This window comes from Myodes glareolus, chromosome 22 (assembly GCF_982192425.1).
Source record: "Myodes glareolus chromosome 22, mMyoGla1.1, whole genome shotgun sequence".
Lineage (NCBI taxonomy): Eukaryota > Metazoa > Chordata > Mammalia > Rodentia > Cricetidae > Myodes > Myodes glareolus.
Window position 1 is genome coordinate 29,569,933 of NC_142047.1, and position 24,481 is coordinate 29,594,413.

Genomic DNA, 24,481 nt, shown 5'->3' on the forward strand with positions numbered 1-24,481 from the left:
TTCATTGATACTAAAAAGAGCAGTGTTAGTCAAGTCATGGTAAACAAATCAAGTTATGAAAATGTGATATGTTATATAAGTCAATAAACTCACGTAAAGAGGTCATTTAAAGACATTATTAGTACAACTTTTTTGTACCACATTTTTTTTATTGACCAATATACCTCAAAGTTGATCATTGACTTTATCAGTTATCTAACTGGATAAGGCAAGCAAAGCAGCATTGAGAATTAGCAAGAACAAATAAAATCTAGTTGCATTGGGGTATATACGTATGGTCTAATTAGGATTTTGTTATTGTGACAAAACACCATGAACAAAACCAACTTCACAGGGAAGGACTTGGTTGGCTTGCCCTCCCAATCAGTCTATCATTGAGTAAAGTCAAGATTTTATGAAGTCAAGCAGAAGTAAGAACAGGAGCAGACAGGACTATTGCTTCCTGACCTGATGAACATGGCTCACTCAGTCAGCCATTTTGTACAACACAGGGTCTCCTTCCCAATGTTTGTACCACGCACAGTGGTCTGGGCTCTTCTATATCTATCACTAGTCAAGATAATGCCCCATAGATATACTCACAGTCCAATACAATGGAGCCAATTATATAATTGTTGTTCTGTCTTCCCAGATAACACTAGTTTGTGACAAGCTGAAAAACTAACCAACACAAGGTATGACACACTGAAGACCAATTTTTCAGATTACAAATACAGAATGAATGAAGAAAAGGACTAAAAATATGTCTATGGATATTAGGAGTAAGTGACATTGTTAACCTGAATAAGGATGAAGTGAAGAGGGGACTTTCTTCTTGTATCAGGAGAGAAAAAGTTCCTGGTATCTGAGTCAATAAGGACTCAATGGCTTGTCATCATCTCTTTGCAATTTTCAGGAATGTGTATCTGTTAATGGTGCTTAATCAATATGATTATAAAAGCAGTTCTACAAATGTCCCTCTATTGGCGTAATACAGAATAATCCCAAAGATATTTCAAACTACCAAATGTTATTCTTTAATCAGACTAATATGATATCATAAATGAAAACCAAAAGAGAACAGTGATTTCAGAAATTGTTCTCTTTGTTCCCATCATGGAAAAACAGACTGTGTTGATATTTAAGTGAGGCAAAATGAAGAAATGCTATAAATATTCAAAAACATCCTGGTAACAAAATATTGATTTAATTATCTGTACCATATAAATTTTAGCAGTCTTAAGCATAATTTGCTATGTCATCAAAATAGCTACAGGAATATTTTGAAGAATTATCATTGAGAGCATTAAGTTAAAATCCAGTGTGTTATTAATCTGTTATCAATCCATATCTATCATATATTTAATTTTAAAAGCTCTACCTCATCAATACTGAATATGTTCAATGTATACACATACATGTATGCATACTGTTCACAATGAAATACTTTGTCCTTTACTCCCCTATTTTAAGAAAGGACAGAATCTCTTCCATACTTCAATATTTTATGTAACAGGAGATATCTTGCTCAGTGTCAAAGTGGACATTACTAACCTGCCATGAACTACACAGCTTAGGGACAGACCTAACTTGAAATATGGGGAATGAATAAAAGAGATACACAAATGCACTGAATGGGCAACACACGCTGATAGAGGCACACCAACATCAGCTGGGAAATTCAGCATGTTTGTTTTATACATCTGAATGAGAAGATGGGTTTGTTGTATACAACTGATGAAGGCAAAAGATATAGCTAATTACAGAAGGAGGCTGCTATAATGTTTTAGTCTCAAAATACATTCACAGGGAGGGAGCTTTAGTGGAAAATTTTTGCTTCCACTTCATAGGGATCATGGGAAGTCTTTGCTATTTCTGTGGATCTATAGTGTAGAATGTTCTTCTGTATGGGTTGTTTTATTGGTTAATGAATAAATAAGCTGCTTTTGCCTGTGACAGAGTAGAATAGATCTAAGTGGGAAAACTAAACTGAATGCTAGGAGAAATTTAGAGTCAGTGAGGTGCCATGTCGCCTCCAGAGAAGAAAGACACGAACTGCCAGCCAGAATATTGCTGGTAGGCAACAAGCCTCATGGTAAAATATAAAATAATGGAAATGGGTTAATTTAAGATATAAGAGCTACCTAGTAATATATATATATATATATAATATTATATTATATAAATTATTAGTCAATCCGTATTTTAAATAATATATTCTCTGTGTATTTATTTCAGGTCTGAGCTGCTGGAAACAAACAAGCAGCCTCAACTAAAAGATTCGAAGCATCAGAATACTGAATATTGTCACTCTTGTGTCAAAAATATATATTCACTTAGGGATTCATTTATTCTTACACATTCACTCAGGACTTCAGGAGCATCACACATGGACTAATGGATAGTAGGTTTTTTTTCATTTTCTTTTCATTAGGTGATGTTTGGTTCAATTCTTCTGACGTTGCATACTTAATTGTCTTCTAGCAACTTAAATCCAATCTGTATTTCTTAGAGTAGAGAGAGTGGAGGCAGAACATTCCCCCTTATTGGTGACACTCTTCAGAATTGAATATCATAGATCACAGTTTGTTGTTAAATAGCTGCAAATCTACATAATGCTTTGAAAGTCAACTGAGATGTAATAGATGTATCTAATTGAAATATAGAACCTCTACTACTTTCAATGTGTAGCAAAAAGAAGCTATTTAAATATGTAAGCAGTCTGTAATAATAGGGCCACTAGTTCATTTCCCAGCAACCCAGACTTCTGAAATAATCACACAGAAATTATATTATTTAAATAAATGCTTGAGCTATTAGATAAAGCTTCTTATTGGCTAACACTTACATCTTAATTTATCCTATTTCTGTTAATCTGTGTATTGCCACATGGCTGTGGCTTAATGACTAAAGTTGCAGCGTTCACCTCTGGCAGAGCTACATGGCTTCTCTCTGACTCTGCTTCCTTTCTCTCAGCATTCAGTTTAGTTTTCCCACCTAGCTAAGGTCTCCCCTGCTATAGGTTCAAAGCAGTTTCTTTATTCATTAATGGTAATCACATCATATAGAGGGGAATTCAATATCACCTCTCCTTTTCTGTTTAAATAAAAAGAACGGTTTTAACTTTAACATAGTAAAATTGCATATAACAAAACAGGTATCAAGCAAGAATTACATTTACAATATTTATATCTATTTTATCTTTTATCATGACTAAGGAAAATTATATCTATTCTTCAACTCCATCAAAGACTTCAGAAAGATACAATGGTACCTAAGTTAACATAAAGTGCATTGTAAGCAACTCCCAAAACTCTAGAATTGACAGAAATATCTACTACCTGGACAGTCACCCAAAGTTCTTCTGTATAATTGGGGCATCCATCTTCAGCCTATAGGACCATAGTATCCAGCAGACTTTTCAATGAAGCAGGAAATTTCAAAGACAAATCTGCCTATATTGGCAGTTTGTCAGTCACTTTCTCCTGTGTCCTACAGAATGTCTAGCAGACTCTTTCATGAAACAGGAAGCCTTAAGGATAGTTTCAACTTTAGGCAAATTCAGCAGCCATTTCTCTGTGGGTCCTGCATGTCCAGTTCATCAAGTAGTCCAGGCAAGTGAAGTTTTTTGACCAAATGGCTAAACAACTCCATAAGGAGACTCTCTGATGCCCATCTTCCTCTTGACATAGATTGGAGCTGCTAGGAGCATATGTGCCTCACTGTCATAAAAAGTCCTAAGTTCTTAAAACATTTTAAATGCCATATTCTGAAGGTCTTTGAAAAATTTGAAGAATACTTAACTGAAATATAACTCTATATCTAGAAAACCTAAGTAACATGATTACAAGCTTGACTATTATTGATTATCTATTATCTATATTTCTTAATTATACATTACATTTTTAAATGAGCTACACAAACACAATACCTTAATCAAGAGCAGAAGCGTACATAAAATAAAATTAATCTTAAAATTGTACCAATAAACCCAGATCCAATGCAATGCGAATCTCTATAACATATTCCTCTTTAAATGTAAACAATGTTTGAGAATATGGGTGTAGTTCTTCTCCAAACTGCTTCCTACTTTTTTTTGGGTGAAGTAATTTTTGAGGGGTGTTCAAGGCAACCTTTCAGAGGATCTTGGTCCATCAAACCACATTAGTCTGGAAGGATTCCACAGGTTCTCATTCTCTGCTGAAACAAAAACAATATCTTTTTTCCAAAGCAACATATGCTTAGACCCAAATTTTGAATTTAAGATACCTTTGAAATATATATGTTGACTTAGCTTAGCAGTCCCCAGAATCAAATGTTTCTTTGCAGTCAAAAAATTCAAAGATAGCATATTAATATACATAATCCAGACTCTCTGTGAATTTTCTATCTTTATGTGGCTTATTTGTTTTTACTCTATTAACTCCCTATACTCTTTTTCCTCTCTCTCCCAAGCCTACATATATTTATCCAACACCACTCATTTAGAGGTCTTTTATGTCTGAATTTGTCCTATTGGGTTTCTGTAATTTTTTCCTTTCCAGGAGTGCTTCTTAAAATGCTAAGCACTTCTTAAAATCTTAAGCTATACCATTTCTAAGAGAAATATGGTAGTGCCTGCTTCTCCTGCACAGTCCAGCGTGACAGAGCTGCTTGCTACCTCTGAAAGTCATGCACAGTGCCCCATCTCTAGGCACAGAACTGGCCTATGTTGCCACCAAGCAAGCCATAGCATGTTGCTCACAAAACCTAGTCAAATGCTTGGTCTCCTGAAAGAGTCAGAGTTCACACTGGCAGCAAGGCCCACAAAACCAGCATTTCAAAATGGCATGGCTTTTTTTCTGCTATCACTGAATCAGGAAAACCTCTCTTAAAGTAGCCTTGGCACCCCTGATCACTACGAGTCTCTCTAGAAATAAAATTGTGGCTACCAAATCCATGCTTAACTCTGTTCTTTTGTGTCTAGGATTTCTTTTTAAGCTTCTTGGGTTTTATGGGGGATTTAAGTGGCCATGTTGGTGTCAATTTGTAGTAATAGGGCTGCTAGTTGATTTCCTGACTGCCCAGATACCCAAAATAATCACACAGAAACTATAGTGTTTAAATCACTGTTTGGCCCATTAGGTCTATCTTCTTATTGGCTAACTCTTACATCTTAATTTATCTAATTTAAATATAGAATCTCTACTACTTTCATTGTGGAACAAAAGGATGCTATTTAAATATGTAAGCAATCCCTATTTCTGTACTTATCATTGTGAGGAATTCCTAATACCTAGGATGTTAACACTTAACTATCAAGGTAACAGCATTACTAAAATAAATGCAAATAACAATAGTCAGTTCAAAAGTTCTCTAAATTGCTATGGAAGTCACCTTACAGGTATTGAGCACAAATAGACACTAGATAGGCTAGAGGGTATGAAAAGAAATTTTAATACCTATGAAAGTAGTCAACTGTAAATCACAGTTTACCTTTATCCAAAAATCACTACCACTTATCAAAAGTGAATTTCTTTATGCACTGTTCAGAGATGTTGCTCTCTATAGATGACAAAATATGTCTAGTCAATGGATGATAGAAGTGATTTAATTGAAATTTGCAAGATTCCCCAGAGTATTCTAATCACTGTACTTCTCTATTTTGAAAAATAATTGGAATCATTGATACAATATCATTATTTAATCCAATGGCATCAAAAAATGCCTTACTGAGTAAGTTTCTCTGTAACATTATACTCATCTCAACTGCTTCTATGTCTTCATATCTATTTGTCTTACATTTAGACAGAATTTGATATTATCAAACAAACTACAGCACAAATCATGTCAACTCTCGTAGTTCTAGGCTTTAACAGACTAAGATGAATGACTTCATCATTGAATAAATCATTACTAATCATAATGTGTGCATGTTCATGGACTGTGCAATTGAGACTAGAGGCACCACAGTCTGCCCAAAACTAATTGCTAAGAATTTGCCAGATGTTGCAAAAATCTGGACACATTTGTGATAAAGTCGAATGGTGCAAATTTGGTGTGAAGCTAGAAGCTCATGATTTAAGGGTGCAATCTATATTTCCAACACTATAGGTCAATGATATATAGTAAGTATAGAGAGTCTTTATTAATATTGTAAAAGGTTATTTCCCTCTGCACTAAAAACCATTTTTTTCCTTTTATGTCTTGATCCTAATAGAACTGGTCTTGACTATAAATTTCTACACTCATGCAAAAGGCATCAGTTAGTCGAAAAATAAAAAAAAACAAATATTTAATTTAGATTATCATTCTCTTTATCTCGGTTAATAACAGAAACCCCTGTCTTTTTATAATCAAAAATGCATAATGAAATGGAATATTTTTCTTAAATTCTAAGATTTTAGAGACAGAAACAAGATGTTAAAAACAGAAAAAATATGCCTTGGCACTTTCTGATTCATTTAAAATTAAGCTGCACATCTCCACATTAAATAATAAGCAAACATTGCTTAGAGGTTATGGGTATCAATATTTCCATTTTCTATGCATTGTTATGGTAATAAAGCCTTTTAGTCAAGGAAAATATGAAGCCATAAACCTTAATGCTCTATTTGAGGAGCAATTACAGCAAATTATAAGCAACTGGGTTGTACAAAATTGCAATGAATAAAATTTTAAAGTATAATAATATACCGTAAGCATTTATATGGCTGATGCTATCCATTTATTTTAAGCATCAGCCCTTCTAAAGATAATTACCAAAAAAGCAGGATTCTTGAAATAATTATCATGTTGATTACTTAGAGAGATGGGGTTCAGATAAATTTGAGAATAAGAATTTTAATAGAGCTCTTGAATAGAATGCTCCATTTTCTCTTCTATCTCATTTAATGAATTGGAAATTGCTGCATGCTTTAAGAAGTATCTCTGTATATGTGCATTCATTTAATACTTTATGTGAAATAATTGCACATTTATTGTTATCTGATTCTGACTAAATATTACAGAAGAAACACAAAACTTGAATCTTTGTATTCTTATCTTCCTTATTAAAATCAATTTGATTCCAATTTATGAACTCTTTAAATTCTGTGTATAGGTATTGTTAAATATTATATGCAAAATTAAGATAATTCATCATTCCCATGTGTGACTTCATTATGTCATTAAGTAGAGTATCTATATATTTGCATTACATACTTGCTTAAGCTATTTGCAACAAATAATACTTGTTATCATCTCTTTACTAAAGTCATTTTCTATGTTTGCTATGTATGTTTGATAATTTAGTAATACATGTAATTGTCAGTTAATCATATTCCTGTTATTTTAGGAGCCTAATAAGCTAATTACATGAATGTCATTGCAAATCTTAATTGCATTTAATGATGTTTGGCTGTGCTTTGGTATCTAACATGCTCATTTCTTCATACATCTTCTTAAACAGACATTTTCTTTTCTATTCTTCTAGATCAATTGGGATGATTTGTAGCCAATATTGAGACGCCTCTGAATGTTATTGGTTGATTTGATAACCTTTATGAGAAGTTTAAGCATAGTGACAAGAACTGGTCAAAATAAGATGTTCTTGAGTTAAAACACAAACTGTGACTTCTTAGTATTCAGAGGATTCTTTAGGACCTCTGGTAGTCTGAGTGAATTTACACTGATTGCATGACGATATAAATGCAGTGTAATATAAAACAATATACAGCACCAACCATGTGTTTTACCTCTATCGTGCTTTCTTAACATGCCACTCTGCCTATAGGATTTGTAAACATGCTAGTTCTGTTCACTTATGCTTTATAATTTGAACTACTGATAAGCACTGACTAACTCAGAGGGAAACACCTGTGTATTTCAGTGATTAATTTATTTTCCACTTGGGAGTTAAAATAAAAGAGTGAAGTCCTTTATTTAGAGAGTACTACTGGTGTGAAGAATTGTCTGCTTGAATAAGATAAGGCTCAAAAATAAGAAAATCATAGAGTGTCAGAAAAAGAGAACATGTGCAAGCAGATTAAACCTTATCATGAAGGTAGACATACATAGAAAATAAGTTCACATAACCATATTCTCAGAAAGAAAAGGGAGATGACATAATATATTGAGAAAATGCTAAAAAAAATTCATCATCCAGAAGTGATGCTTTTTCTTTCTTTTGTTTGAGAATGATATCTAATGAATTGGGTTTAACTTCAATTATTATTCACTGTAAGAAGCTTTAATATATTACCCCTTCTCAGAATCAGAAGCTTGTACATTTATGAGAATGTCTTAGTTTGATTTTTATTTTTGAAATAAAACATTGAGCAAAATCAGCTTATGCCAGAGTGGGCTTTTTGGGGGGTACAGTTAATAGTTTATTAACAATGAAGGAACTTGTAGCATGACTCTGGGGGGCAGGAACAGAAGCAGAGACCATGGTGAAGTGCTGTTTTCTGTTTGCTCAGTGTGCTTTCTTATACAGACCAGAACTATTTGCCAGGCTTGGCACTGCCCACAGTTTGCTGGATTCTTCCACTTCAACCAATACAATACCTACGGTCCTTTCTGATGGAGGCATTTTTTTTTCAGTTCAGGTTCCCTCTTCCCAGAAGACATGGTGTGATATGTTGAAAAAAATCTAACCAATAAGGAAAAGAAGAGAGAAGGAAAGATGAAAAATAGGAAGAAATAAATGTATAACATTCACAGACAGCTTTAGCGTGTTTTCCATTTAACTGTAGGTTTTAAAGGAACTGCACACTCAAAGTCAAGGCTGTAAAGAACAGTAATTAGGTACTGATGAACTTAGTGAAAAGTCCATGGTGCTGGTCCCTGAAAACCATTAAGATCCCCTATTTCACAGACGTGATGAGCCATAGGCAGCTTTTTGACAACTGATTTCCTTCTTTATACATTTTATTTTCTTGAATGAGTCCTCTAAGTATCCAGGATCTACAAGATTGATGAAGCGCTGTGAAGAAATTCATAATCTCACAGTTAGTAAGAAAGAAAGATTTACAGAATCTAAAAAGAGAATAGAATGGAATGAGATGAAAATATGACCAAAGAGTGGCCCATGCCTACAAAGAGAGTGGGGAAGGCCAGCTATTAAACATTTATGTGTATTGTTGTGTGACAATTTACACTATGTGAAGATGTATTGCTGTGGTTGGTGCAATAAATCTGAATGGCCAGTAGCTAGGCAGGCAGTATATGCAGATCTCTGGGAGAAAGAAGGCAGAGTCACCAGCAAGATCTGGAGGAAGCAGGATTTGCAGTACAGAGATGAAGTAATGTCACGTTGCAGAGTTCAGATTAGTATAAATGGGTTAATATAAGTCGTATGAACTAGTGGGACAAGCCTCAGCTAAGACCAAGCTTTCAAAGTTACTAATAAGTCTCTCTATCATTGTGAGTTGGCAGCACAAAGAAAAGTCCACTTATAGTATGTGACTGTAAATGTAGATGCTTGAATGCATCTGTATGTTCCAGGCACATGTATGGTGCCTGCAAAATCAATAAAGGGACTTCAGATTTTATGGGACTAGATTTATGGATGGTGGTGAGACACTATCCAGGTAGTAGAAATCAAACCTGGATGATCTACAAGGACAACAAGGGATTTTACCTATGAAGACATGCCAGCCCTGACAAAGATTTTGATAACCAGGAAACAACAGCAGACTTTCTAAAACTATTTCTTTTACAACCTGAGGAATTGTTGGTACAATATAAAATCAGTTCTACAGCATCAACAACCAACTAGATCATTGATCTCACATTCATGTAGTCCTTTATCCAGGGTGTTTGTCCTCAGAGTCTCAGTTTTCCTCCCTCCATGACTGAGTAAATATCCAATAAGGAAAAACAAAAACAAACACTAACAAACAAACAAACAAAAATAACATATCTCTGGTTGTTCCTACTATTCCCTGGAGGATGTCTTTGGTTGGCTGGATTTTTCATCTTTTAAGAAAAATCCTTTAACCAGCCAAGATTCTTTATGTAAGTTCTAACCAGTCAAACTCCCTTGTGTAAATTCTCTTGCTTCTTTAGAAAAAAGCAGATGGCCATGGTTATTAAAAAATAAAATAAAGATACTGTATTTTAGTGGTTTTCAATTAGTGTTTTTTTAATGTCTTTTATATTGCTACTAAATGCCCCAGTACAGGACCAGGGTCCCAGAATCTGGCTTTTGGCTGCCTTTGTTGGCTTGTGTTTCTATTATGAACATGGCTTTGAATAAACTGCATTTGAATTATCCTTTAAATATTTGGAGTAGATCTTAGGGTTCTTCTCAATGCCTCAGCTAAGATCACCACAGGAAAGAAGTCCTATTTTCTTGACGTTTCACAGCCCAGAACATCTACCAGAGAGATACATTTTCAAGAGAGTAACATAACTCATTTCATTTTTTATTTAGATATTGATATGACTGGAAAGGATAGCACTTAATAAATGTAAGCTTGCTAGAGTCCTTTGCAGGGCACATTGACTGTTAGTACATACCTACTTGGCTTGGGCAAGTACTCTGCCCTTACTTATTGGAGTCTAGATGCAATATCCTGTACATTCCTGCTCTAAGGACAGAGATCAGAAAGGTAGAATCTGTTTTTGGATCTCATGGCACAGTGACTTTGGGCTCTTTGGGGTACATATGCATAGTTGGAGCTGCATGTCTGCATGTATCTCTTGACAAAAATATTATTGATTGGCCCTGTAGCAATGTAATCAATAAAGCTCCCTCATTACGAGATGAATATATATGTTTATTATATTTAATTATTATTACCAATAGAAACATTTGCCTCAACCTCTTGCTACCCGTGGCAGTTGAGAGAGCTAGCCCTGGTATCACAGAGATGGAAAAGTACTTCTCTTCCTCCCTGAATGTGGCACATGGAAGAACATGCCCTGCATCTTTCCTGGGCAGCATACTAGAGCCGATCCTAGAGATGATGCTATAGATAAACCAACCTTCAGGACACGAGAGTAGGAGAGCTGATCCTGTTCCCCCATCTTCTATTGGGTGGCATCGCCTTCCCAGCCACCCATTGCTATCTGTGGCAGGTAAGAGAGCTGGCCCTGTGATCGCAAGAGTGAAAGAGCTAGCCCTGTCCCTCATCAGCTGCAGCACAAAGAACTAACCCTGAAACCCGCCAAAGCAGCACACCAGAGTTAAGCTGGTCGTCAGGAATGCAGGTGAGCCAGATACCTTGCCTGGGCAACACAGTAGAGTTGGCCCAGGTGCTGTGAGCACGACTGAGCTGAATCTAGTCCCTGAGAGCTGGAGAACAAATTGCATAGGCTGGCCAATGCAAGGCTGGAGAGCTTTCAGTGTGTGGGGTTGCGCCAAGGGGATAGGGGTGGGGGTCGACAATGGGGGAAATCTGGCTATTGGATCAGTCCTGCTGACACCGAGGTCCAGGACTGGGCCTGTGAGTTGGCCCCCTGATAGACCCACCTTATCTATAGCAGGACAAGGGGATGAAATTAGAAATCAAAACTTCAGGATCTGCAGGAAACAGAACAATCGTTTTTTTTGGGGGGTGGGGTGGAGTTCACCCTGTCCTGCATATTGTTGAGGGTGTGACAGAAGACAGAGGTCACAAAACAGACCAGAGACTCATGGCAATAAATACTTGCAAATAAACACACAAAAAAATAAAGACTGAAATATCTGTGACTCGCAGGCTTCACCAAAGCTTCCACAATGAGATGCCCTTTCTTTCTACTTTCTTTTTTTCCTTCCTTCTTTCCTTCCTTCTTTCTTTCTTTCCTTCCCTCCTTCCTTATTTCTTTTCTCCCTCTCTCCTTCCCTCTCCCTCTTTCTTCTTTCTTGTTCTGTTTTGTTGTGCTTTGTTTGTTCGATATGACTTTTGGTTTTCCTTTTAAATTTTGTTTTGTTTTGGAGGGGGAGATTGCAAGAGGCAAGGCAGATACCATGGGGGCCACTGGGGCGATACATAGGATTGGGATGCATGATGTGAAAGCCACAAAGAATCAACAAGAGTTAATTTTAAAAATCTTTAATATGACTTATTCTTATGAGGAGTACACTACAGCAAATTTAACTGTATTAAATGTAAATACCAAGTACATGAACAAAGTTAAGATAAAGTGTTCCATGTTAAAAAAGGAATCTTTCTGAATTCTGTGTTATCTATCTGTCTCAGATCTTATAATCTCCCTGTGTAGATGTTCTTTCTCTGCCTCAGGTAACTGTGTATACCCCTTATAGGGAGGATGCCACCTAGCACACTGCTCTGTGCCAGTTTGTTGGTTTGAAAAGGAAAACAGACCAGTGTTCTCATACATCAATCACACTGTTCTCCCTTTTTCCCTCAGGAAAACTGATAAAACATTTCATTCTATTTTTTTATTTTCTTTTGAGACAGATCTTTAGTTTTTATTTACGTGTCTATGCATGTGTGTGTAAATGCCTGAGGAGTCAAAGACAGAAGGAACATTGGATCCCCTACAACCAGACTTACAGGTAATTGTGAATTTTCAGATATAGGTTCTAGGAACAGAGCTCCAGTCTTCTACAAGAGCAGTATGTACTCCTAACTGCTAAGCCAACCTTTTAATTTCAAGGAATGCCAGAGGTAGTGAGAGTTACAGCAGATGACAATTGATATTCAGGTGTCAACCCACCATGGCAGTGATTCCCTGATGGCACTTAATCCTGTCCAGGCAAGGCCTACAGGACAATCACCTCTGAAAACTGTTGCTCACATTTGCTAAAGCAGCTTGGCGTCTCCCCCAACATCTGCACTGTAGTGTGCAATCTCATGGGGTGTGAATTAGTAATCTCATGATTACATCTCAATTTTATGAGCCCATAAATCTGTGGGTGGTCAGAAAGATGATGTTTCATTTATCTGTAAAATTCTGATTTGCTTTCTTTGTTCCTTTTGCTTGGACTAACTGCACTTAAATAGCTCACTTTTACCTCAGAGCAAGTTCAAACAAGAATAAAGGCTTCCTGTAAGTAGATCATAGGCTTTAAACTTTACAGCTATGTACAAGGTCAGAGTTGCACTTATCTGATCAAGGTTACTACACAAAGAACTCTAAGAATGGCAGTTCTTCACTTTCCAAGTCTACCTGACAATAGACCTGTGTTCCAAAGTTTGTCACTGAATACTGTACATGCTACCCCTCACCCCCACCCCCGCTTCATCCAGTCTGGTGACAGTCTTACTCCTGTATTAGTGAAACCTTGTGTTACCATGGTAAATGGCTCCGCTACTTATCATTTACCTTAGGAAAGTGCTTTTGACAAATAAGAGGTGAGTCTTGTAATTTTTTTATCACTTCACAGCTCCTATAAAAAGGAGAGTTTTTGAGGCTAGAGGAGAAGCTAGGAAAAATTAGAATTAGGACAGGAGAGTTAGAAAAGAGGCAGAAGAATTAAGAGAATTCTTTGAAGCAGCACACTGTGAGGGAGTTCATTTGCCCTCATATACCCTAAGTGCCTCTCCAATATAAACCCTGAACAGGACCTTGGGGCTGGAACCAAAGCTCTCATTAAATAAGTACATTTTTTCCCACGAGAAAATAGTAAGCCAAATTGGACAGTTCGGTCTCAACAACATCTATGAGACTGAAGAAATCAATTACCTAGTAAGACACTATAGAGATAATGGAAACCAAAGCATTTACTTCTTCCCACCTACAAGTAAATGTAAGATGGTATTTATTCATTTGAAAAGGTTTCAATTAATGATGGAGTTGCCATCTGAAAGCTACGCTATTGTCTTTCAGCATAATTTTCGTGTCAACAAGCACAAGTGTGATAAACATAAATGATTCTATTTAGCTTGAGGTATATGAGTTGCTGTAATTGCATACTCTACTTCTTCCAGAAAACTTCAATTACGTATTCATAGTTTGATTCCTTAAAACATCTTCATTACCACCGATTTCAGATTTTAGCTTTTGGTGACAGCACGGATGAACCTTTGCCTATACATTATATTGCTTCTGAAAGCTACCCAATGCCTGCCATTCCCTCATGTCCTGATTGTTGAGTCTAGACATTCTAGATTCTTCCCCAGGCAGCCTGGTGAACACAGATGCTACAAGAAGTTTGCAGAAGTTCTCTATTGGCGACCCAAAGACTGCTCAGATTTTGAAAGGGGTTGTTTCTTTCAAGTAATTACTTAATTTTCAATTTGCCTATACGTGGAAATGTTGAAGATAAGGATCTATAGAAATCTGAGATCTGTTGGAATCTCCTAAGATGCCACTCACAGGAAGGTCAGTTCTCTATCAAATATCATTTTGACATTGTATAGCATTTTGCTTTTAAACCTAAAGAGACATAAATTTCAATCGCAATGATCACAACGAGGAATGTACACTCTTTCAAGTCATTACTTATTTTTCATCTCTGGTTTTTATTTTGATTTTCATTTATAATGGGACTAGATTGAAATGCCTAAGGTTAATGAGATAATTAACTTTATACATGATACCAATCACAAAGATTGTTTTACTGTAATTAACCATAGTGACTTCTAGCAGAATTTTTATAGTCATAAATGCATTTTTTTCAGTAGTCCTGAGGGCTTAAGAGAATTATTTTGAAAGTTTAAAAGCATACAAACCAGCCAAATGTAGGAATATTTAATTAGCTTTTGTTACAGGAGATGAAGGGATGTGAAATACAGGTTTGCACTATTCAGCAATCTATCACTTGCTACGGTGACACAGGCATTCACCTGAGAGGTTTCAGCGTGCTTTGAGAACCTACGATTTGACCTTTTCTTACGTCTGCTTCTCAAATGTGCTTCTATACTAACTGATGCATTCAACATGCTCCTTTTCTGTTGACAATGCTCAGTTTTGTTGTTTTATATGGAGCACTAAAGAAATTTGCAAAGACTCAACCGAGAGTGTTTACACAAAACTGAGATTCAAAAAGTAAAGAGTTTTCTTCTCACAGTGAAGTTTGTCAGTGCTTTATGCAAATGAATTGGTAATGGGGCGACTTAGACCTTCGAAAATACAACCACTGTCATAGTTTCACTGGCTGTCCCCTCTTGTCTAAGCCTGGACTTTGCCCATGCTGGGGGCACTCATAGCTACAGCCCTAAGTCCTTCAGAAGCTAAGCTAGGAAGTCAATGTCAGCCTAAGAGTTTGAGACAAGCCAGGTCAGCAAAAATACACAGAGAAATACATACATATGTGAATAGGGTGTCATTTTAAGTGACTTGTTCATGAATTTAGAGAAAACTAAAGTCACTTTGCTAAAAGATTCATCAAGTAATGAATCTTAGCTAGAAAACAAGGTTTCCCTTTTAAAAGAAAAGAATCATAAATGATACATAAAAATTGTACTTATTTATCGGCAATAACAAAACTTTAAACACAACTCCAGAGGTTTAACTTTAGAGCTCTATGCCAAAGTTGAGTGAGGCATTAATTAATTTGCTTCCCTGCCATTGTATGAAATTCTTTTTCATGTACTGTTTTTGAGCATATCAATGTTTACTTCTTCCTTTTTCTACAATGACACAATGACATATCTCTGTACACTGGTGTCCTAATTAGTTTATCTTCTGACATAATTTTAATTAGCTTTATGATATTGCTCGCTGACTTTTTCCTCATTGACAATTGCCATTGAGCTTTGAAGAAAATGGTGACATTTTTTGATGTGTGTGTTGTAACCTCGTTTACTTTTTGAAATCCCTCAGTATCTAGAAAAAAAAAATGAAGTGTGCTCAGTTTTACTAATAAGAAGCTGAGATTCACAGAAAACAGTGGGCTTTCCCCCATGGTCAGCCCTTTTTGACCTCTGGGCTTTCCTTAGAGCTCTAAAGTGTCTTCACAGGGCTCATCATTCTGTAAAGCGGCTTCATTTTACCCACTGTAAGAATATGGAATTCCCAGCCATGTCTGCAGACTAAATCAATGACCTAGGGGGAGCTGAGCTTGGCGTTTTACTATCTAGGCTTTTGCCTGATGTCAGTAGATAGCCCTGTGAAGATTTTCTTATATTATCTTACACTATTTATTTACAGTAGTTATTCTGTTCTTCTAAATTAGAAACATACTTCTCATTTCGTTCAGCAATTATTGAGTATCCCTCGTGGTTTATCATATACGGAGTGCTTGTAAGCTGCTGAACATTTAATATATACACAGCCTCATTCCCAAATTACCTGAAAGATGTAAAGTAGCATTTAGGGATTTAATATTTGTTGTAGAATACACTTTTCTGCTTTTTTTTGTTGTTGTTGTTCCCCTAGAGTTCTAAATTATAATTTGAATCAGTTATGGAAAACCATCATGTAATCTCCAACTCCCCCACCTGCTTTTAAGTTTAGAGAGAATGCCGAGAAAGAATTTGAATCAGGAATATCTACTATGTTGTGTGTGTAATTGAAATAACCACATTCACTTTGAAAAATGTAACTAATATACTTAAAAACAGAAGAAAAATGCCAGACTTTCAAACGTTTTCTTACTGTTTCTGAAATAAGATTTCATATGTAACTAGAACCAAATGAAGGATCAATTTACAATATGTGAAAATCACCAGACTCCAAAGAATTAGAATAAAGATGCACATGCCATAAAGAAAGTATGGATAGAACTAGAAGAAATCATTCTAAATGAGATAATCCAGTCCAAGAAAGATAAATATAGTATGTATCTGCTTATATAAAATTATTAGTCATTAAATAAATGATAACCAAGCAACAATACAGCATAAAGGACTAGGGGAGACGCATGAATCTGCCGGGGTGGGGGGAAAATAATAGTATAGATTTTATAAGTGGACTGAGGTCAGGAGAAATGGATACAGAGGAGTCAGGTGGGGAAGGGAAATGTTGAAGGAGGGAGTGTGGTAAGAGACAGCTAGAATTGAGGAACAATTGAGGAGTGATATGGAAACCTATTACAGAGAAACTTCCTAAAATATGTGAAGGTAGTCCTAATGAGGTCTCTAAATAATGAGGAAGAAAGATCCCAACTAAACATCTCTTGTCACACACACACACACACACACACACACACACACACACACAGCTTCCAGTACTGGACCTAGGTTACAACTAATTGAATTGTTGGTCAATAAGATACATTGGAAATCCCTAAACAACCCAGGCTACTGCCAAGACAATAGGCTGCTCTCCACAAACTGACCACTAGGCATTATTGCGGAAGACAGCACCCACACAACTCATTAATAAAAGAGAGAGAGAGAGCTTGAGCTGGTGCTCATACTTATTCTTCACCTCAACAATCTTATATTTGGCATCGGAAATTACCCTGCATGTTTCGAAAAGAGAAACACAAACAACAACCCACTCACAAAACCTTTAATCTATAATCTATATTGCCTAAAAAATATGAAAGGGCAATGGGGGCACAATTTTGTGGTAGTAACCAATCAATGTCCGTGTTCACTTGAAGCCTACTTCACAAAAGCGAACTGATAGCCCACACTGCTTGGGTGACCAAGATCCAGGGAATAGATAGTCCAGAGACCTAAGATAGAATCAGAAACTACAGGTATAAGAAGGAAAAAAAAGTAGTGAGAAAATGACTCCTAATGATATACTGCCATACTCATAAATCAATGTCTTTTTTATTTAAAAAATATTTTTTTATTTTACATACCAACCCCAGTTTCCCCTTCCTCCTTTTCTTCTGGCCCCCACCTCCCCCAATCTCACTCCTATCCACTCCTCAGAGGGAATAAGGCTTCCCTTGGAGAGTCAGCAAAGAGTGGCATACCAAGTTGAGGTAGGACCAAGCCCCTTCCCGCTGAATCAAGTCTGAGCAAGGTATCCCACCACAAGGAACGGGCTCTAAATAGACAGTTCTTCACTGAGGATAAATCCGGATTCCCACCGCCAGTGGCCCCCAAAACTGCCCAAGCCACAGAACTGTCACCCACATTCAGGTGACCTAGTGTGGTCCCATAAAGTTTTCCCAGCTGTCACTCCAGATTCCAGTAGCTTGGGTCAGGAATCTCTGTGGTTTTCCCAGTTATGATCTTGACCACCACTGCCCCCACCTTGCTCATGTGATTCCTCCCTCCTCTTTTCTTCTAAACTCCAGGAGTTCAACCCAGTGCTTGGCTGTGGATCACTGAATATGCTTCCATTTGTTTCCATCAGTTACTGGGTGTAGGTTCTATGATGACAATTAGAGTAGCCAATAATCTGAACATAGTGGCGGGTCAGTTTGTGCACCCTCTATACTATTGGTGTGGGAGGTCTTTCTGTCTATGTGTTGTTTTTATTGGTTAATGAATAAAGAAACTGCCTTGGTCTGGTGATAGGGCAGAACTTAGGTAGGTGGGGAAAATTGGACTGAATACTGAGAGAAGGAAGGTGGAGATGGAGACACCATGAAGCTGCCACTGGAGACAGACATGCTGAAACTTTAGCCAGTAAACCACAGCCACGTGGCAATACATAGATTAATAGAAATGGGTTAAATTAATATAAGAGTTAGCCAATAAGAAGATAGAGTTATTGGGCCAGTGATTTAATTAATACAGTCTCTGTGTGATCATTTTGGGTCTAAGCTAGCCGGGCAACAGGGAATCAACAAACGGCCTATTGCTAGGAATCTTAGCTGGGCTCATCCTTGTAGCTTTCTGGGAATTTCTCTAGCACCAGGTTTCTCACTAACCCTGGGTAAACTGGGTGTGGAGGTAGAAGAAAGGGGACAGGGAATGAAAACATGAGGAAGAACAATGATAAATCAGTAAATTTAGCCATCCTCAGAGAAGATTCCTCCGGCAGCGGGTGGAAACAAATTGAGAGAAATAAAGCTACTAGACAACATATACAGCGATACCAATACACACCCAAGAGAGAAAGAGAAAGAGAGAGAGAAAGAGAGATACCTTGGAACACACAGCTCTAAATGAGATGTCTCCATCCACTCCTTCTCTCAGAGCTCAGATAGCTCCCCGGAAGAGAAGATAAAAAGAGTTTCAGAGTCAGAGAGAAGGTTATCAGGGGAACTATGCTCTCTCAAACAACTGGGCAAAGTTCTTATGAACTTACAGAGACTGAAGAAGCAAACACAGTATGTACATGATGCCAGCACTAGGCCCTTTGCTCATGCATTAGAGTTTTCAATTTAGTAAATTTTATGGGATTCCTGAGTTGTGTGAAGGAGTGGGTCTCTGATTCTTGTATCTTCTCTTCAGGATCTTTTCCTTCTCTTGGTTTTCCTTGTCCAAACTTAATGTGATGGTTTTTGTATTATCTTTTCATATTTTATTTTGTCATTTCTGGTTGTTATCTCTTAGAAGAATGGGCTTTTCTATTGAGAGACCAAAAGGGAGTAGATCCAGATGGAAGTGGAAGTGGGAAGAACTGAGAGGAATAGAGGGAAAGAGAAATGAAACCAGGATTTATTGTATGAGAAAAGAATCTATTTACAATAAAAGCCAAAAAATATTAAAGTATGCCACAGTGTAAAAGAATGATAGCATACTTTTAACTAAAATTATTATAGTAGGTCTATTTATTTATAAATAAAATTCTATATAAGTATAAATCTATTTATAAATATAACTAAATACATTAAACGCAGAATATCAAGCATTTTGTAATGAAGAACTTATGTTTGTTACTTTTCCTCTTGATCTGCTACAATATTTGAAAAACATATTTAAGGAAAGATGAGCTTATTTTACTTGAAATTTTGATGGTGACATCTCATCATGGAGGATATAATGTGGGAGCAGAATGTCTGAGGCTTCTGATCATTGCATCCACAGCTAGGATGCCTTTTTGTCCAACATAGGACCCCAATCCATGTTAACCACTGTCAGAAGTATTTCTGCCTAATTTAATATAATCTAGATTAACCCTGACAGACATGTTCAGAAGCTTCTCTCCTGAGTGATAGTCAGTTTTCACTACCACAGAAACTATGATTATGTCTTTGTGTAACATTTGCTCAGAAAATTGGATCTTGAACCATTCAGATAAACCTTATACCATCTGTCCCGCTTGTTCTTGGCTCCCCTCTGGTCATGCAAAAGTTAGATAGTCCCCAGTATTTCCATATGTACAGTAGGTATGCCACCTATTTTAGTCTCAGTGACATCATTTAAACAATGGTAAAGATAATCTACCTTACATGCTTAAAGTTTGTCAAAGTATCTAAGGAGTACAAAGAAATGAGTAGAATATATTCACAAATGAATCCTTTAAAAAAATCCTGTTATTGCATTCTCATCCACATTAAAGCATGTAGATTTGGTTAAAAGTGGGTTCAGAAAGGATTTTGATCCGCATAATATGTCATTTTTATGAGATACACTGTCCATTTTCTTATGAAGGGTTACTTTTTGACTTTTATTGGAATGGGGACTTTTTAAACATTTCTTGATTACTTTGATTGATTCAAGACCATGACACTAAAGAGTTCCTATAATTGTAACAGTGAACAATGCCAGTCAATCAGTCAGCCTCTCATAACATCTTAAATCTTAAAAGAGAAAACGTGAACTGCTTCTTTCAGGGTTCAGTGAAATTCACTTGACATCTCAAAAGCTAAGAAAATTTATCCTTTATCCCTCCATTTCAGACATAAAATTAATGACTTTGCAGCCACACTGATGAGAGCAGCGCTTTTAATGTCTGATGAAATGCAAGAAACTGTGGCAGTTTTGGATGGTCCCTTGTGTAGCGGCCCCAAGGCAGTAGAGTTCTTCATACACATTTTTTTACCTTGTCAAGAGTTTCAAACCTCCTGCTGGAGTCCAGAGATGCTTCCAGGAACATCCCATTTGTTCTTTCAGAATCAAAAGCACCAGGCGCCATCAAATTGAGCCAGAGATTGGCACCCAGGATAGGCACTGAGAAAATGTCCTCCAGTATCCGATTGTTCCAGCAGTCCAGGTCTCTCAATAGTGGATAATGACGAATGTCCCCACCCCAATGCTGAAGGCATATTTCCTGCCAAGGTCACTCAGCAGCACATCTTCTTCCCGTGTGTTTATCGTTTACTTCTGCCTTTCAACAGACGCCAGTTAAGCTATTTGAAGCGCTAGCCGCTTTCTGAGGTTACAAAGTGTATTGAAAAATAACGAGTGAATGCTCATCTTCCGCAGTAGAGCATCTATTTAATTTAGCATTGGAGTTTCAGTTTTTTACTAATAATAATTTATGGCAAAGAATGAATTGCCACCCTTTTCCAAACTTCCTCTCAGTCTTCAATGCAATGCTTACTGCAATTAAATGAGATATTATGGAATAGCACCCAGCCTGCAAAATTGCAAGTATTAAATGCATAGTCTAGAAAAACTCAAATTGAATGTGTTTACTACTATCTATTAATTCTAGTTTTTAAAAAATTAATCATTACTGTTATTGTGTGTGTGTAGGTATGACGTGTGTGAGGATGCACCCAATCACAATGCACACGTGTAGGTTTGAGAGTACCTTTTGTGAGTCTATTCTTGCCTTTACGTGGGTCCTAGGGTATATCTGGACTGTTGGGCTAAACTTCATCTTGCCTGCCCTCCATTAATTCTTAATCTAGAAATTTTCCTCATTATGCATTTTTTTCTGTTTTTTCTCTCTTTCTTCCTTGATATTAATTTGTTTAGGTAACTAGTTTTATAGTACCTGCTTTGGAAAATAATTTCATCATATACTATAAAACATCTGTGTATGTGAGAGAAGATTTAATTCTCAGACCATTGAAAAATAAATTTTCCCAGAATAAAAATATCTCATTTGCATACAAATCTTTTGCTTGTCTTAAATATATCCTTGACTTACATGTAAGATTGTTTAACTAGAAATAATATGCATCAGGATATAAAAAACTTGGGTTAGATTTTGGCCACCTTGGCTCTTAATAGTTATATAAATTTACATTACCAACATTGGATTTATTTTCCCCATAGTTTCATTTTAATATTTTCATTTTGTTTATATGTGTACATATTTAAGATAATTTCACAAGATTAAATTGATTGTGTTGGGAGCTTGCAATTAAAAAGTATTTATCAACTAAAATAATTTATATCCCACATGAGACCTTGCTAACCTGTTACTAAAACTTGAGGACAAAATAATAAGGTAATTTTAGATATGTGTGTTTTGTGTGTGTAGATATTGACATGTATGTACATGTCCCTGTGTGTTGATATAATAGGCACCTTCACTTCTGTACAAAGAGAAAACTACAAAAGAAAGCGCTGAATTGGATCTGTTATAGAAGCTACTGAAGAAATGGATATTTTATAAGCATAGTCTGTTATACAGGAAAAGAATCTGAAATTAATATATGAAGTTTTGAACAAAATTTATGGTAAGTTTGTGCTAAATATTTTTGCATGAGAGACAATGGTTGCTCAACTTTCTATAATCACTCCCATACTACTCCAATGGACAAAATAACCCTTTATATTGGTTTAATTTTCTATTAAACCAATGAAAATGCAAGGTAGATACAAAGTAGAATGTCATTTGATAGGATCCATGTAGATGCTATGCAAGAATGCACCTATAAAATTACTGAAAGTGTGAAAGAAATCAGCTTAAAATAGACAATTTCCTGAAGGGAGACTTATCATCTGGCATGTTAGGTGTAGCAGGTGTGTATTACAACGAGTCAACTCTTACTTTATAAGACATCACATGACTTTTTCATGTTCCTGTCAGAAAGAAAGCATCACATACCACCTCAACCCACAACATATTGACTACACTTGTTCCTGAGGAAATTACCCTGAAAGCACAAGCAACTGAAATCCTCTGTACCTGTGATAGCCCTATCTAGCACCATTATTCTTTGTAACGTAACCTTTCTGCAAGTCACTGTATTGAAAAGGGACAAATGGAATGTAAAGTGTGTTTGTGACTAGGTTATCTAAGGTTTACATGTCAACTTTTAAACTTGGACAATATTTTTCCATAAAAGATAATTGGAAAGTTTAGGTAATCCAAAATCTGTGACTGATGACTGACTTCCCAACACTAGAGGTTTTGCCTGAAACATTGCAATTCACCTCACAGAATCTGAGGTCTACATTGTCATTCTTGATGCTTTGCCCCAGAATCTACATTTTAGAAGACAGTAAAGGATTCCAAAGCAGAATGTACAAATGTACTAAGTCAAACACCTCACAAATGCTGATAAATGTCAAGATGATTGGATGGTAATCTTGGCAATGGCAAGAGTGAAATAAACTTTAATGACTACTTGTACTAACGTTCTCCTGAAAGAAGCCCACTTTTAACCCAATTAACTTTTTAAAATACTGGACTTGGATGGAAATAACTGAGTGCTTCTTTGAACTCCCTGCCTTCCCTTGCATAATTCAAACTACATCACCGCTCCAGGGAAGTGGTTGGACATTCAGAGATGAAACACAGAATTTCACAGGTAAAATTATTCCAGTGAAAGCAGCATAAATGCCACTGTAAAAGCCATGTGATGCCTGACTGAGTAGCTGTTCTACTTCCTTTGTACTTGGCTAGACACCAGGTTATGAAGTTGAAACATCTGCACCAAAGTTTGGAATGAAGTCCAGATTTCTGAAAAACTATTCTCTTTTTCCTTAGTACCATGGAACTCTGAATTAAGCAAATAAACACTAACCAGATTCTTTTTTGAGTCTTAAATCATAGTTCTCATTCTAAACTGGCAGTTGGTTACCTCTGAGCAAAATGTTTCTTCCCTCCAGTCTCAGTTTATTATCTACAAATTGTTGCCTTGTCAGAATTAAGATTACTGTTTTTTATTATTATTTTATTTTATTATTTAAAAACAATATCAATCCAAATTCCTACTTCCACCCCTCCTCCCACTTCCTTCCCACTTCCTCCACACACGCTCCATTCCACCACCTCCAGTCTTAAGAGAGGGCAAGTCACCCTGTCCTGTGGAAAGTCCAAGGCCCTCCCCACTACATCCAGGCTGAGCAAGGTATACATCCAAAGATAAGAGGATCCAAAAAAAGCCAGTACATGCAGTAGAAACAAATCCCAGTGTCATTGTCATTGATCCCTTTGTCTACCCCAACTTTCAACCACCTTGAGGGAGACTAGTTTAATTCCATGCTCATTTATTCCCAGTCCAGTTGGAGTTGGTGAGCTCTTATACTGTTAAAGACACCTCTCTAGTGTCAATCATGATCTCTAGAATGAATGGATATTGAACAATTACCCAAAATCTGTGTTTTTCTGATAGTTTAATTGATAGGTGATTCAAGTCAAATGAGATATTAATAACAATAGCAAAATGAAAATACTGTGTCCAGCAACATTAGAATGCTTTTGGAGTCTGTTTCTACTGGCATGGCTAATAGCACATTTGTTTCTCACATTAGACACAGCATGGCTTACATAGCATTTTCTCTTGAATATGAAGAGGTCATGGAAATATTCTGGTGCATGTATGCTCACGGGAAGTCAAAGGCTTGAGCACATCTTCTACAGAAATCACAAGGTTGAAATTATCAGATCATGGCTGGAAGGAAGTTGCATAAACTTGAAAGTTAGATCAATTGCATGAATATCT